Source organism: Chaetodon auriga, chromosome 2, assembly GCF_051107435.1.
Source record: "Chaetodon auriga isolate fChaAug3 chromosome 2, fChaAug3.hap1, whole genome shotgun sequence".
NCBI lineage: Eukaryota > Metazoa > Chordata > Actinopteri > Chaetodontiformes > Chaetodontidae > Chaetodon > Chaetodon auriga.
The window spans coordinates 27,007,553-27,022,194 of NC_135075.1; the positions used below are offsets into that span (position 1 = coordinate 27,007,553).

General features: G+C 42.5%; 1 protein-coding gene across 2 annotated transcripts in view; it reads right to left on the minus strand.

Annotated features, from left to right (window-relative positions):
* ripor3 (RIPOR family member 3) overlaps positions 1-4,007 on the minus strand; it is a 46,791-nt gene extending 42,784 nt beyond the window's left edge. For both annotated transcript variants that reach the window (XM_076744602.1, XM_076744591.1), the window contains exon 1: positions 3,234-4,007. The gene's annotated coding sequence lies outside the window, so the exon portion shown is untranslated. The remainder of the gene's footprint in view (positions 1-3,233) is intronic.
* Between the last annotated feature and the right edge of the window lie 10,635 nt (positions 4,008-14,642).

The window sequence follows — 14,642 nt, forward strand, 5'->3', positions numbered from 1 at the left end:
GACACATAAATCTTTTCTTCTTCATCCTCTTCACGTCAGGTAAAGACTGGGACAAGCACAATATGTCTGAAACAGTTATTCAGTGTTTGCAATGTCTGAAGGAATCTACATAAATACAGATTACAGCGCAGGCTGTGCGACCGGCTGCACAAAGTGAGCGATGACGGAGAAAGTTGGAGACGACAGGAAGTTGTGGTTCCTCCTACTGTGTTTTAAAACAGCTGAATTCACGATTCACTTGTTTTCATCTGCATATTTTCTCTGTTTCTGTTCTCAGACACAAGGAACAGGTATGACACATCGCTCCCTGATGAAATCACCACTTCATAATCACGTCGGACTAAATCAGCATGAATTCAGATTAATGACGATCAGCTCTCAGCGGGCGCAGAGGAGGTCCTTCTTGACTCTGCTGACACGCAGCTCCTCACTGAGCAGCTTTCATTCTAAGATTTAAGATTTACTCACTCGGAGACTTTAGAAAAACTTCAGTTTTTGGGTGAAAAAACTCAGTTAGTGGGGATTGAGGGCTGAAATGAAGAGGAAAGATGCATTTTAAATTGAATGTGGACATATTCTCTCACACACACACACACACACACACACACACACACACACACACACACACACACACCTTTAGTACATCCTCACCTCCAGTTCACCTCAATTCAGTTCAGTTTGGTCGAATTTATTAAAACGACATTTCATTCGTTTGAACAGCCACCACATGCTTATGGTGTGTCATAAACAGTACACAGCACACCTAATAAAGCACATTTTGAATATGTTTTATGAGGCTTAACACACTCTGCCGTCCACCTTTCAAAAGCAGTTACACACTTAATTACACACTGTATTATCTCAAAACACACACACACCCCTGCAGTCAGTGTGTATCACCGTGACAATAAAACCTTGAAGATGACAACTCTAAACGTCTGCACCGCACGCTTCATTAGACCACAAAGACAAACCCTATTAATCTCATAACGGCCGTTCGCTTGTAAGATATCGGCATCTCATCCTCCTCCATCCGCTAACGAAACCATTGTTGAGAAGTCTGAACCGCTTACAATGAAACCAGTGAAGAGTCACACTTCACTGAACAGAGGACACTCACACACACACACACACACACACACACACACACACACACACACACACACACACACACACTCTCCTCAGTGACAAGTGTTAGCATTTAATTCAACTACTATTGAACCAGTGACCCCACACTGAGTCCATCTAATGACCAATGGACCCCCCCCACTACTGCCAGGACACACACACACACACACACACACACACACACACACACACACACACACACACACACACACACACACACACACACAGAGTTATGTTTCCCTCACTTTTGGGGACATGACATTAACTTACATTCAATTTGTGAAGACTTACCCGAAACAAGTCTTCATCCTAAAATGTAATGATTCATGTTATGGAGACCTGTGTTTTGTCCCCATAAGGAGGACAGGTACTGACAATTTGAGTGTGTAAACAGATTATTACCACACAATGTGAGTAATACACATCCCCACACACGCAAACACACACACACAGACCACAAGAGTGCAAGTTGAACTTGAAAATAAAGCAGAATTTTGTAACTTGCTAATCTTTTCTAACATCTTCTCCACTGAAAACAGCACAAAGTTGTAAAATAAATGTAATATTTGACCTCATCAGCTTCAGACAGGAGCAGCAAAAGACTGAGAAAGATGTGAAACGCTCCAAAAACGCCTGATTGGTCACAGGTGAGAGTATGATTGGGCCGTTCACGAGTGAGGATGGAGCGAGGTTCACCACTTTGTGAACACATGATTGGATGAAGGAGACACAACACGTGGACTCAGGAAGACTTCTGTCAGTGAAACTGATTGTTTTCGAATGACACATTCTGTTTTTATTTATGCTTTACACTTTCTTTGGAATCGTGGATGTTAAAAAGAAGATGGGAGAGAAAAGAGCGAGAACGAAACAGACGAGTTGTAGAGGAGAAGAAAGGGGGGGATGCAGAGAGAGAGGAAGGGGCAGCGAGGGTGAGCGAGCAGCAGATCTTGACCCGACTTGTTGTGTGGATGTTTTCTCTGGCAGCTCGTCTGTTTGAGCTGCACTCGCTGAGGGGGTTCATGAGAAACTGACGCTCATCTGGCTCTGAGAGCAAAACCTCCATCCGACAGGGAGGAGGGAGGGGAGGGAAGAAGGGAGGACACAGAGGAGGCAAGAGCTGAAGGAAGACTTGAGGGAAAAGGACAGTGACTCGCTGACAGCAGTGGTTTCCCTTTTATCTGCAGTAACGACATCCAGAGACAGAACATGTCTGAAAGTCTCTGCAGCTGAACGTCCGTCCGGACCAGGATGCAGGGTCACATGTCACTAACGGGTTGGAAATATGGTCAGGGAGGGCGACCATTTGCTTGTAAATATGAGTAATCAGGTTATTGCAGTGTGTGTAAACTTTTTGCCTCATTTCCTGCCTTAAACTATTTCCAAAGACAGAGACAAGCTGGAAAACCTTTCATCATTCAGGAGGTGGAACAGGTCGTCTGTGCAAACTTTACCTGGTGGATAAAATCATACCTGACGGCCTGAGTCTTGACAGGAAAACACACATGTGGCATGCATTACTAGATTTTACAGACGTTGCTATTTTTGTGTCCACCGCCTGCACTGGAGCTGCTGTGTTTAACAGAACAGAAGCAGGTTGAATGAATGAGAGACTCTGGAAAGCTGAAGCTCAACGTCAGGAGCCAAAGTTTCTACAAGCAGAATCACGTTTCTGCTGCTCCGCTCTGAATCTGAAACTTCACAAAATAAAGTGCAACCACGCTGCACAGGGAATAAATAAAAGAGTCGGCAAACGCAGCAGATCAGAACAGATGTGACGGCTCAGACCAGCAACATCCAGCCTGTAAGCCAGAAGAACCAGCATCCCTGCCCCGCGAGGGGTTCCTCAGGTCCTCCAAACAGACCTTACAGAGAAACACAGAGACGGTTTCCAGCTGAACAACAAGCAGAAGGAATTCTAATGAAGTTCTCAGCCGATAGTGAAACACCAAACTAAAAGGACCGAGGTTCAGACCCTCACCAGAGATCAGGCACCTTTCCTGAACCCTGAACCAGAACTTCACAGATTTCTTGAAACACACTAAACACCAGTAACAAACACAAGTAATGATCCACCACAGCTGGCTGAAGCATGTCAAACTCACCTGACTGCATGAAGAACCAGTTACTCCCAACTGTCACTGCGAGTCCACCACAACAAACTGCCTCAGCGGACCAGTCATATCCAACACTGCTGGGCAGCTCCTCCGCTGTGTGTGTGTGTGTGTGTGTGTGTGTGTGTGTGTGTGTGTGTGTGTGTGTGTGTGTGTCTCAGTGGGTTTGGCTGCCTGTTTGGTCCTGATAGCATTCAGTCCTGCAGCAGCAGCTCTGGAGGGTTTCTCACAGACTGGAAACACGACGGTGAATTAAGTTTCCCCCTTCTTTCTTCTCTCTCAGCTCTCCTCCTCATTTCTCCTCCTCCTCGTCCTCCTCTCTCTCTGTCACACACTTTATTTTCCAGCTCTGCCTCTCCTCTCTCCCCCTCAGCTTCTTCTCCACTCCCTCTTTTGTGTTTCTCTCCTCCTCTTTCAGGACTCTGACAATCTGCTCTTTTGCTTTTGTCAACTTCAATTAATGTATTAAAGCCTTCTTCTCCTCCTCATCTCCTCCTTCACTGCTCCTGCTGCCTTTCCCGTTTTCTGTCTTTACTGTTAACCTCTTCGCACTCCTCTCTCTCAACTCCCTTCTCTCTCAGCATTTTCACCACTTGTCTTTCTCACTTCTCATCTTCTTATCTTTTGCCATCGACTTCTCCTCCTCTGTCATCTCTCATCCGTCACTTTCCTTCTTTCCCTCCACGTGACTCTTCTTATCGTGCTCTCTTTCCCTCTTTTCTTTCTCAGCTCACATCCCTCTTTCTCTTTCTTTCGCTCTGCTCTCCCGTGGGGATACTCTTGTTTCTCTCCCCCTTCCTCTGTTTCCCAACAACTGTCCTCCAGTCTTCATAAACTCCTCTTTCATCTTTATGTTGCTACTTTTCTTTTCTTGTGCTTTTCAGAGTGCATGTAAATGTTTCAGAAGCCCTCCTCCTCCTCCTCCTCCTCCTCCTCCTCCTCCTCTCCTTTTCTTCCCCTTCCCCCGCTCCGCTTGGTGAGTATCATATTTGGCAGATTGGCTTTAAACTAAAGAACTTGGCTCCGGCACAGACCACATACATCACTAACACTGCAGCCTTATGTCCTGATTGATGGCCACGCGTTTGTGAAAATAAACATTGTGTACTGAAAGTAGACCCGTCACATCTATACGTCTGGAGAAGTTTCTCAGTCGTGCACAAGAGACGGTGCAAACATCTAAATCAGCTGAATAAAAGAAAAGAAAGGGAGTGTGTAGGGAAAAGCAGTCAGTATAGTTTGGTGGAACGTGCAGTTGCTGCTAAACGTTAGCTTGTTCTGCTGTGTAACGTTAGAATGGGACTCCATCTTTGCTGCTAAGCCTCGTTTCTTCTGTGTTTTCACATTTTACACATGGAAACAAACCTTCAGAGCATCTTCTATCAGGCCGTGCAGCTAGTTTTTATTTGTATTTAGATTGTTAGAAGATGTGCTCTTAGTTGGATGAAGTGAGCCTTTAACAGCGCCTCAACACATAAAGACCTCAGACTTGGTTACTGGCTTGGTTAGAGCTGCCAGTTACCGCTGGGAAGATGTAAAGATAAGATAAGACTTTATTAATCCTCCGTAGGGGAAATTAGGGTGTTACAGGCAGCAGCAATCGTATCAGGAAGAGAATAAAATAGAAAACAGAAAATAAACGTCAACTCAAACACATACACACATTCTATACCCTTTATTGTTAATGGGAAAACTTGCAAATTGCACAAGGATTGAGAATTGCACACGGTTTAAGTACAGTGTTTTTCACCACAGCACATTAGATTCAAAAGATATGCAACGAGTTATATAAAAAGAAAAATATGTATATGCATAGACTTGATAAAATTAAGAGAAATACATAGTACGAGATGGATGTAATGCCGAGATGATGAAAACCACACAGTAGAGAATAGCTGAAATGTAAAGATGACACTAGAATATAACCACACACAGCAAACCGGCTGCCGGGCTTCAGGGAACAGTATCCGCTGTTGTTTTCAAATGACGGGCTTCTCTTCACTGTCACGTTCTGTTCTCCTTGTTGTTTTTGTTGTGTGAGAGCTTTTTTGTCATTATCACGGCCACATCAGACACTCACGGAGCCGTCAGACAGAAATGCTCGTGAGCGTAAAGTAAACTATGCAGAGCAGTTAAAAGCAGCTTCCCATGATGCCGTGTGAAAAACCTCCTAAGACTGTTTACACAGGCTGAAGTCCTTGAACTTTAATTAATCTCAAAGCGGTCGTGTTTGTGAACTTCTCCTGATCAGCCTGACTGGAGATGTGTGATGTGGGACGTTGACACCAGTTTTAAGGTTCCTGTGGGACAGCTTATCCCAGTCGTCCCTTAACGAGCTGAGGTTTTGGTTCAGGCCGCTTTCGTTTGGTTTGTTGCTTGATTTTGATTTTGCTTGATGAAATTTGGTGCAAAGTTAAGGGACCAAGGATCACGTGTTTAGTTTGTGGTGCGGATCCAGAAATTTTCTCCAGCTCTTCACAAAGTAAGGTTTTCATTTGGATATAAATATACATACTACACCACCAGAAGTATGTGAACACCCAAACAAAGTATGTGGGCAGCTGAACATTACATCTACACGTGATTGTTGAAGAACTCGTCCCTTAACCATGGACATTAATCTGCTGCTGAAACAGCTTCCGCTCCTCTGATTTCAGGCTTTCCACAAGATTGTGGCTGCAGGCATTTTGAGAGAGAGAGCTGCAGGCCGGTCGAGCTCTTCTCAGGAAAACTGCTGTATTCCAGCGCTTCACTCTGTGCATGAGGAGGGTTATGAAGAGGAGGTCTTCCTCAGACTGGTACTGCAAGGCTGGAAGCACACTGTTGTTTAAAATATATACAGAGTATTCAAACTGGATTGAAGCCCAAAAAGTCTGAGACGCACATCTGTCAGAGCAGCAAACTGCACTTTGATCGACCTGAGCAACCGTAAACGATGTGAAAAATCGGTATTTTGAGTGTTATCGTGCCTCCTATGCAGACAATCACTTCCTGTCCTCCATCTGCATCTCCATATTGAGGGACCATGTGACCAACTGACAGTTAGTCTACAGTCTGATTCTGCCAATCCAGTTTCCTTGTAACCGTACTCATTCGTACCTTTGCTCTAACTCTTGTTTGTGGTTGCTCTTTTTCTGTATTTGTCATCACTATCGCTGCGTTTGCTGCGTTTTATCCAGCGCTGCTTTCACAGTTTCACAGTTGCTTCCAGTAAAAACCTCAAAGACCAGCAGCTGTCTTCAGCCTTCACTGCAAGTGTGTTTAGCTCTCTGCATAAACTGAGCAAACAGACTTTAAACCTGATTTAGATCCATCACAGTGTGTGTTGAGGAATCTAGTTTGCAAACAGATTCAGCTTTAAAGGAAAATATTCCATTTTCATGACTTTCTCTCAGTTATGATATCATTGCACTCACAGTAATCGCTGAGATCTGAAATTTAGGTTTGCTGTCAGACACAAAGTTCAATAGAATAAATGCCCTAATTCACATTATCCTTTCCACTGTGGATAATAATGCTAAATGCTCATTGTCTAACTTAACTTTTTATTGATGCTCTTTGAATGAAAAGTTCTTGGACATCAAGATGTCCAACTTTGACAAAAAGAAGACAAATAAATATGTCGAAAGAGTTTCAAGTGGTTGCAAACTGATTTTAATACTTCAGTACAATGACCAGTAACTAATGCTCGTCAGGAAGGAAATCCAAAGGCAGAGAATCAGAATGAAGTGGTCAGTAAATCATGTAACTCCATGATTTGTGGTTAATGCGAAGCTGATGTGTGAACAAACTGACATCCATGTTTCTCACGTGATTCTGACAGAATGGATCCATTTTGTCAGGCAGCTGCTGGCTGAGATAGAAACACACCTACAAACACACCCACACACTCTAAAATACACAAATATTTCTGCAGAGATCGCTGAAGACGCACACTTCCACAAATGCACATACACACATATATAGATGCACGCACCGCACACACCCACACACACCATCAGTTGGCTGCTAACATGGAAATATACACTGATATTACTTCAGCTGGCACATTCATCTCATAAGTACACGCATGCAGACACACACACATATGCACGTGCACACATGTATATACACACACACACACACACACACACACACACACACACACACACACATATGGCAGGCAGAGATAAGAAGGAAAGAGACGAGTGCATCCTGCGTATCTGGAGGCCTCTGCTGCTCCACTCCCTCATCACACACTCACTGTAACAGCTGACTGTGCATTAGTGTGTGTGTGTGTGTGTGTGTGTGTGTGTGTGTGTGTGTGTACTTGTACAGCTATCTATGCGAGAACCAATTTGAGTTTTAGCCGCTGACAGACTTCGGGAGTTCAGACTTGGTGTTAACGGTCGGTGCTGCCTCCTCATCCATGAAATGCAGTCACATTAATGCTCCATCATAAAGAGTGAATCAGCCTGAGAAGTAACATATCAGACGTTCTCACAAGAACTTGTAACTACAGTAACGTCCAAATGTCATATGATATTTTGACTTTGAAGCTCCAGCCCAAAAAGACACATCACATGGAGTAAATCATCCAAAATAACCTGCTCACACCATCATAACAGAATGATATTTCCATTCAATTGGGAGCTACACACAGTAAAATGAATAGGAGCCTGAACATTGAGGATATTCTGGTTCTGAAACACACAACTAGTGAATTCATAATCGTCCCTTCCTGTTTGGCTCTCAGCCTGCTTTACAGCGACGAGGAGGACAAATGGGAACACGTGAGCGATTACCTTTTGTTCTGCACTGCGAAGAGCGTTTTCCCTGCTCTTTTTTCTTGTGTATTTCGAGTCCAGTTGAAGTGAACTGTGCTGAACTGAGATGAACTGAACAGACAGAGGTCCTCTACTACTGTAGCAGGATGCCCTCTGCTGTTTATACAGTGCTACTAAGACAAGAAGGTTTTTCCTCTTTTACACCCAAAGTTTTCCATGTCAAAGACATGTCAGCCATCACTGTCCTAATAACCTCTAAACAGTCAAATAAAATGTAGGAAGATCAATAACCAACGAGGTCACAGCAGAGTCCACCGCACCTGATGGACAAAAGCCATAATGTAACTGTGAACTGACAGAAATAATCACAGAGCAACAATAAGAGAAGCATTATTCTTCTTCAGCTGTGCTGTGTGAGCGTTCATGTTATTTCACTTCTACAGAGAAGGGCTCTTGGGTTTTTTAAAATAATTACCAGGCAATTAAAATCATTTTGGTGCTTTAATAAGTTCAAACCAAAGCTCTCAAGCTCCATCCAACCACAGCCAAACCTTGGCAAACCACATTGAAGCTTTTCACTTGGCAACATCGCACTCTGGATGAGAATAAAAACACATTTCATGGTTTGAAGTGTTAAAGAGATGAAATCAGTTCCTGATCTCAGCTGTCTGCAGGTCAGTGTTTCACAGAGAAGGAAAGCAGTTGTTCCTTAATCTCATTCTGCTGCTGCTGCTGTTGCGAATATGTTACAGTGTCCTCCACGGCAGTGCCAGGGCGAGATGCCCAACGCTCAGCAGATCAGCATCAGTTACTATGGCAACAGCCATGGACCAGACTGTGGAGCCAATATGGCTGCCAAAGGGGAACTGCAGCAGCCAAGCTGTGTCTGTCTGTGTGGCTTCACACATGAGCGACAAGCACAACATCTTGGCGCAGTCATCTGTATGTCTTTGGGGAAGCCCTGTTTTGTGCTTTATATGCTCACTGCATGTTTCCTGTACATGGAAAATACGCAGGTCTTCTAGTTTTTGTTTTCATATGCCTGCCTGACACATAGGGCACATGCACAGAAGCGTATCCACAAACCTCACGGTAAAATTAGAACTGAGCTGTGAAAAATATTCAGCCTCAGGGGGTCTCGGTGGTCAGCTGGGCCGAAGCACATGCAGTGACGTATATTGTTCTAATCTTGATAATCGATAAGCAGGACACACCTAAATCTTTCCCACAGGGATCGTATCACGCAGCTCTTAAACTTGTTCACTGCATAAATGATTTAAACATAATCAGCCATTTGCTTTAGATTAACTGTGCGTGTGTATTCACACAGTCTGCGGTTCAAATCTGGCCTGAGACTTAAAATAACATCGGACATGTGAGGGATGCTTGGAGCTCAAACACCAGACTAAAAATACACGCAGTGTGCCACGAGAGCACAGTTTGAGCACGTGAACGTGAGTTCTCGTCCTTGCAGCGTTAGCATGTTATCAGCGTGTTCTACCTGCACCAAATAAAGACCTACACAAAGATGACCTGGACGAGCCACACAGACATAAACAAAGCTGAGATAAGGAGATTTATTTTTTTTCAGTGATTCTCTGCAGGATACTCTCCAATCTAGCAAAGGTGCCACAAAATATACTTAATGACTCTTAAGCTTTGAGAAGTGAGAGTTATTTGTGATGATTCATGTTAACTGATAATTGTTTACAGAAGGCTGCTGAGATGAAGCTCACTGATCGGCTGTGACACATGAAGTTAGCATGCAAGGAAGCTGCATCGGGTGTCACTTTCAGCCCAAAATACATATATTCAACTTTCAGTTTTTCACCCTCTATGAGGAATATTTAGAGGATTTGTTCTGTCAAACCGCTTACTAACACACTGTGCAGCTTTAGTAAATCACTGTATGTTAAACCATTTACCTGTACATTTTTAGATTAGATTAGATTTAACTTTATTGTCATCATCAGAGTGCAACACAGAGACAATGAAATGCAGTTTAGCATCTAACCAGAAGTGCAAATAGTCAGAATATCCAAAAATATATAACTACATGTAAGTAGTGCAAGTGGCATGAAGTATGAACACGCAGATAAGGCAGTATAATATTAACATGCAATAACAGTAAAATAATACATGATATCCTTCCACTGTCACACCCAAGTTGGATGATTTATGTCCATTAAAGTTAGAGGAAGCTGCCACTTGAATATACGAAGACAACAGCAACAGCACAACAACCACTGGCTAATCTAGCGGCCATGCTACACATGGACCGCCCGCGGGCCGATCCTTTCCATTTGTCTATTGGTCTTCCCTCTATTAACACAAACCCTGCGTTCACCTTTACACCCACATTAAACACCGAGCTAAGATTCTCCTGAACCGGCTGACGCCAACCAACCATCACAACAGGAAGTACAAACAGCCAACAGCAGACAAACGACCGTGTTTAAAAATTAAAAACTCACCTGTTATGTCGCTCCTTGATCCACAGATCCAAAAAATGGTCTGGAAACATCCACAAAGGTCCAGAAGATCCTCTGCGGTAAAAATATTTAGTCCAAAACATGATAATAATCCACAGAAAGATGTTTTCTCCTTTAAAATTAGCAGGCTGGTCTTCCACCTTTTCCCAGGAAAAACATCCGGCCGCCATCTTGTCTGTGGAGTATGATCAGACCAATCACACGCTGCTAGGTAAAGCCTAGCTACCAGAGAGACCAATGGTAGTGTGAGTTGAATAGAAGACCCTCCTTCTCTTCTTCGGTGTAAGAATTGAGCCAATCCCAAATAACTCTGCAGATGACTGACATTTCAAATAGCCAATGAAATTCAATTCAAATGGTTAAAGGACAGCTATCAAGTTACTTCAGGTTTAAGATTATTATTGTTGGATCTGGGATCCTAAACTGTGGTCACTAGGGGGCCTGCAGTCCCAGCAGCCTGCTTTTGCCTGTAATAATTATATTTTAGCTTATATTTGTTTAGCTTAATGTCTTTGTTTTGCTGTGTGTCTCTATCAGCAAAATGCAGTTTTTCATTAGCTTTTAAAAACTGAATTGTTACTTTTTTTTTTTTTTTTTTTGCAAATGCAACTGTTTATTTAAATATAATCTATCAGTCCTTAATTTCTGTGTTTATTAAATGCGTTGGATTTAAGATCGGGTCTGTTTATGGAATTTGAGTCCTTGATTTATTTTTAAAGTCTTTCATTACTCTATTTTGTATATTGTCCACTTCATGAAAACCATTTGGAACTCTCTCTGGGTCCTTCGGTTACTTGGTGCTTGATACTGAGGCCGTTCACTTGTAGCAGAGCAGGTCAGAGAAATATAAGATGTTAATGGTTTCAAAGGTAAGAAGAAAACAGACAATGCAGTCGTGGGCGGGGGTTCGCCATCATAGGACAGATTATTAGTAAATGATGTGTGTGGTGTATGCATGTGATACTCAGCAACCATGTGGGAAGGGCGGCCAATGAGTTCAGCAGCCTTCCACCACACACAAAGATGCAGAAATGCCTCATGTTGCAGTTTATTTCCGCTAGTGCTGAGGTGGAGGTCGCGGTGAGTTGGCCACGAGAGAAGACGGAAATCAACACTTTACATCTGGGTAACAAAAACTCAAGAAACACAAGATCTGAACGCTTTTTGAGGGGGAAGAAAAGACCAAAAAAATCTGTTCCTCCTTCCAACTCTCTCTGGGCTCGAGGCCAAGCGAGGGGAGGAAGGAAGGAGGTAGAGGAGGAAGAGGAGGAGGGGAGGAGGGATGAAGAGCAGAGGGAGGGAGCGAAAGCAGGCAGGATCTGTGGGGATTGCAGGGGTGCATGGAACAGATGCAGAATAATTTAACTCTTCCACGGCCAAACGTGGTCCCGCTCGGTGGGCTCTGCGCTCAGCTCTGCTGATTAGAAACACACTTCAAAGCTTCGCTCCAAACAAAGAGAGCTGCTCCTCTTATTCCAACCAAACAGCCGCGCTTATCTAATGAATTTCTCCTTTTATTTCAGATAGAAGCTAAGAGTTCGGGTCCTTGACGGGTCCTTGATGTACAAAACTCTGCAGATTAAATCATTTATTTGGATTGATGAACAATGACAATGAATATTAATTATTTTTAGGTTAAGTAAGGTATAAAAGTATGAATCCATAATGTACAGTGTAGAAACAACTGAGAAATTAAGAATCTCCCTCAGTCTCTTCTTGTATGTAAAAGTCTTTAGAAACTTATTTTAACTGAAGTAAAATCATTTTTAAGAGACTGGGTTAGCATTCGTCACACGCTGCGGGGTCATAAGGCTGATTTTGGGCTTTATTTTCAAAAAATGACAAAATTTCTGGGAAAATTATCGTCACAGATGATTTTGTGATGAAAATCCATTAAAAGACATCTGCTCACAAATCAGTCATCTTGTCTCAGTCCAGGAAATCCTGCAGTGTATGGAGGACCCCCCCCCTCTAATGACTAGTTAAAAGTGTGATGACTTTATTGATGTCCATATACGTACGTCTCTTTTGTACTTTCTTACAGTGCATGCTTAAGTTAGTGAGTGCTGGGCTTTTAACTCCAAACAGTCTCGCAAGGATCATTTGAATAGATCAGATTTTGAATTAGTCTGTTCAGCTCAATCTGAAACCTTTAATAAATGATGGGCTGCGGTGGTTGTTTCAGGATGAGTGAAGGATAGTTGCCATGATGCCTTTTTTTGCTGTTACCACATGCAGCAGGAAAGGCATCACGACGGCAACACAGTAGTTGATATTCACATCCACATTCAGCTATAACAGAAATCCTAGTTTTTACATGCATGATGCAGCGCTGCGCTCATCTCTCCACCCCCAGAAGAGACATCATTTAGAAAATGCAGGATAGACAGAGTCAGGTAAACATCTACAATGGCTGGCACACTAATTATGTATGCATGGATGCTCGTCTGCTTGAAACGCTTGCTGCACTGTGACTGCACCTCACAGCGTTTAGCTCTATGATTTAAAATGGAACGACCTTGCAAAGCAAGTCTCATCCTTAATTTTCAAATGTATAAAGACCTCTTAACTTAGATAAACTGATATTTCTACTTTTAAAAGGTCTGTTCTGCAGCAGTAAGACATGCAGTGCAGTTACTGTGCATTCATCCCTGACATGTTAGAGTTGAGTGTATGATCAGCTGTGGTTAGAAGCTTTCAGCCACACTTTCAGTTTTTTCCTCAATCCATAAATGTTTCTGCAAGATGCACAGGACATAGTGACTCAATTTTTCCAACTGTCATTGAATCAGTCAACAAAATCATTTCACGAATGGAAGTCATCAAATCCTTTCTATATACGGGTTGGAGTTCATTCAGTGCCTTTGTTGTGTGTTTTGTGTTTATGTGAGTGTAAGAGGAAGTTGTTGACAGCGGCTGTCCATCATCTGACGGAGGAGATTTGTTACACATGGTGCAGTTTTTCACATCATGTCTGCTGAAGCTGTGCGCTGCACTCTGGCCAGAGATGTGATGTTTATGTTGGTGTGGTATGGTTTATTTATACTGGGCAACATAATAAACATCAGAAACAGCATGTTGCACCTCAGTTATTCCACCTTGTATTCATTTCAATCATCAGTTGCTTCAAACGTTGTTTATTGTATGCTTGCGGCAGAAAAATGACGGCAAAACGTCATACAATGCAAATCTAATATTAAGATCAAGACCACAAAACACTCTCATGATGTTATTTTATAAAGATCAAACTCAACAATAGGACAGCACGTCACTTTAACTGTGCTACGCTCTTTAGGATTCAGCACTCGTCCATGCATACTGGGGTTGAACATGATATAAGTGATCACATCACACTGTGCAGCATTACAGTAGAGACAGATTCACCACAACGCCGTGCTGCAGTGCTCCACACCTGACGGTAAACTGCACCAGTAAAGAGAAGTTAAGCTATTCCCTCAAGATGCAGAGCAGAGGAAGTGCTGAGTTACGCTGATAAGACTGTGAGAGTTAAACTGAGGGAATGATCGTAGGTCTAACCAAACCTACTGAAGGCTCCACAGTCATCTTATTTCACTGAGCCTGAAACTTCAGAGGGGGGAAGCACAAAAAAGATCAAACTGATGAAGAATGTCCAATTAGAAAATACAGAGAAAGACGAGGTGATATTAATGAAATACTAAAGGAAACAGGCAAGTCAGTCATGCTAAGCTAATTAGCCTTTAGCTGTGGATATTTAGTCCATTCAAGAAAAATGAAACAAGATCAGACCAGATAATAATCGTCATCTACAGAAAACAACTTGTTAACTAGTTGTTCAATTAGTTACTCAATAATTAGTTAATTCTGTCATTATTCATCATCTCATTTTCCAAAAACTACCATTTTGTTATGTTAGCATAATGAGAAAATCAACTCGGGATCTTGAGATAAGATTAAAAACACAAATGATTGTAAACATGATCTGACCTTTAATTACTTGACACTGGAGTTTATGAATTATAGCTGAATATGAAGAGACTCTCCTCTTTGTGAGACTTTTAACTTCACATATGATGAAGGAAAAGAAAGATTGATTAAATGATGGAGCAATTTCAAATGAAAGATTTCTTACCTGTTCAGTAGTAAGTGTTAATTATCTAATT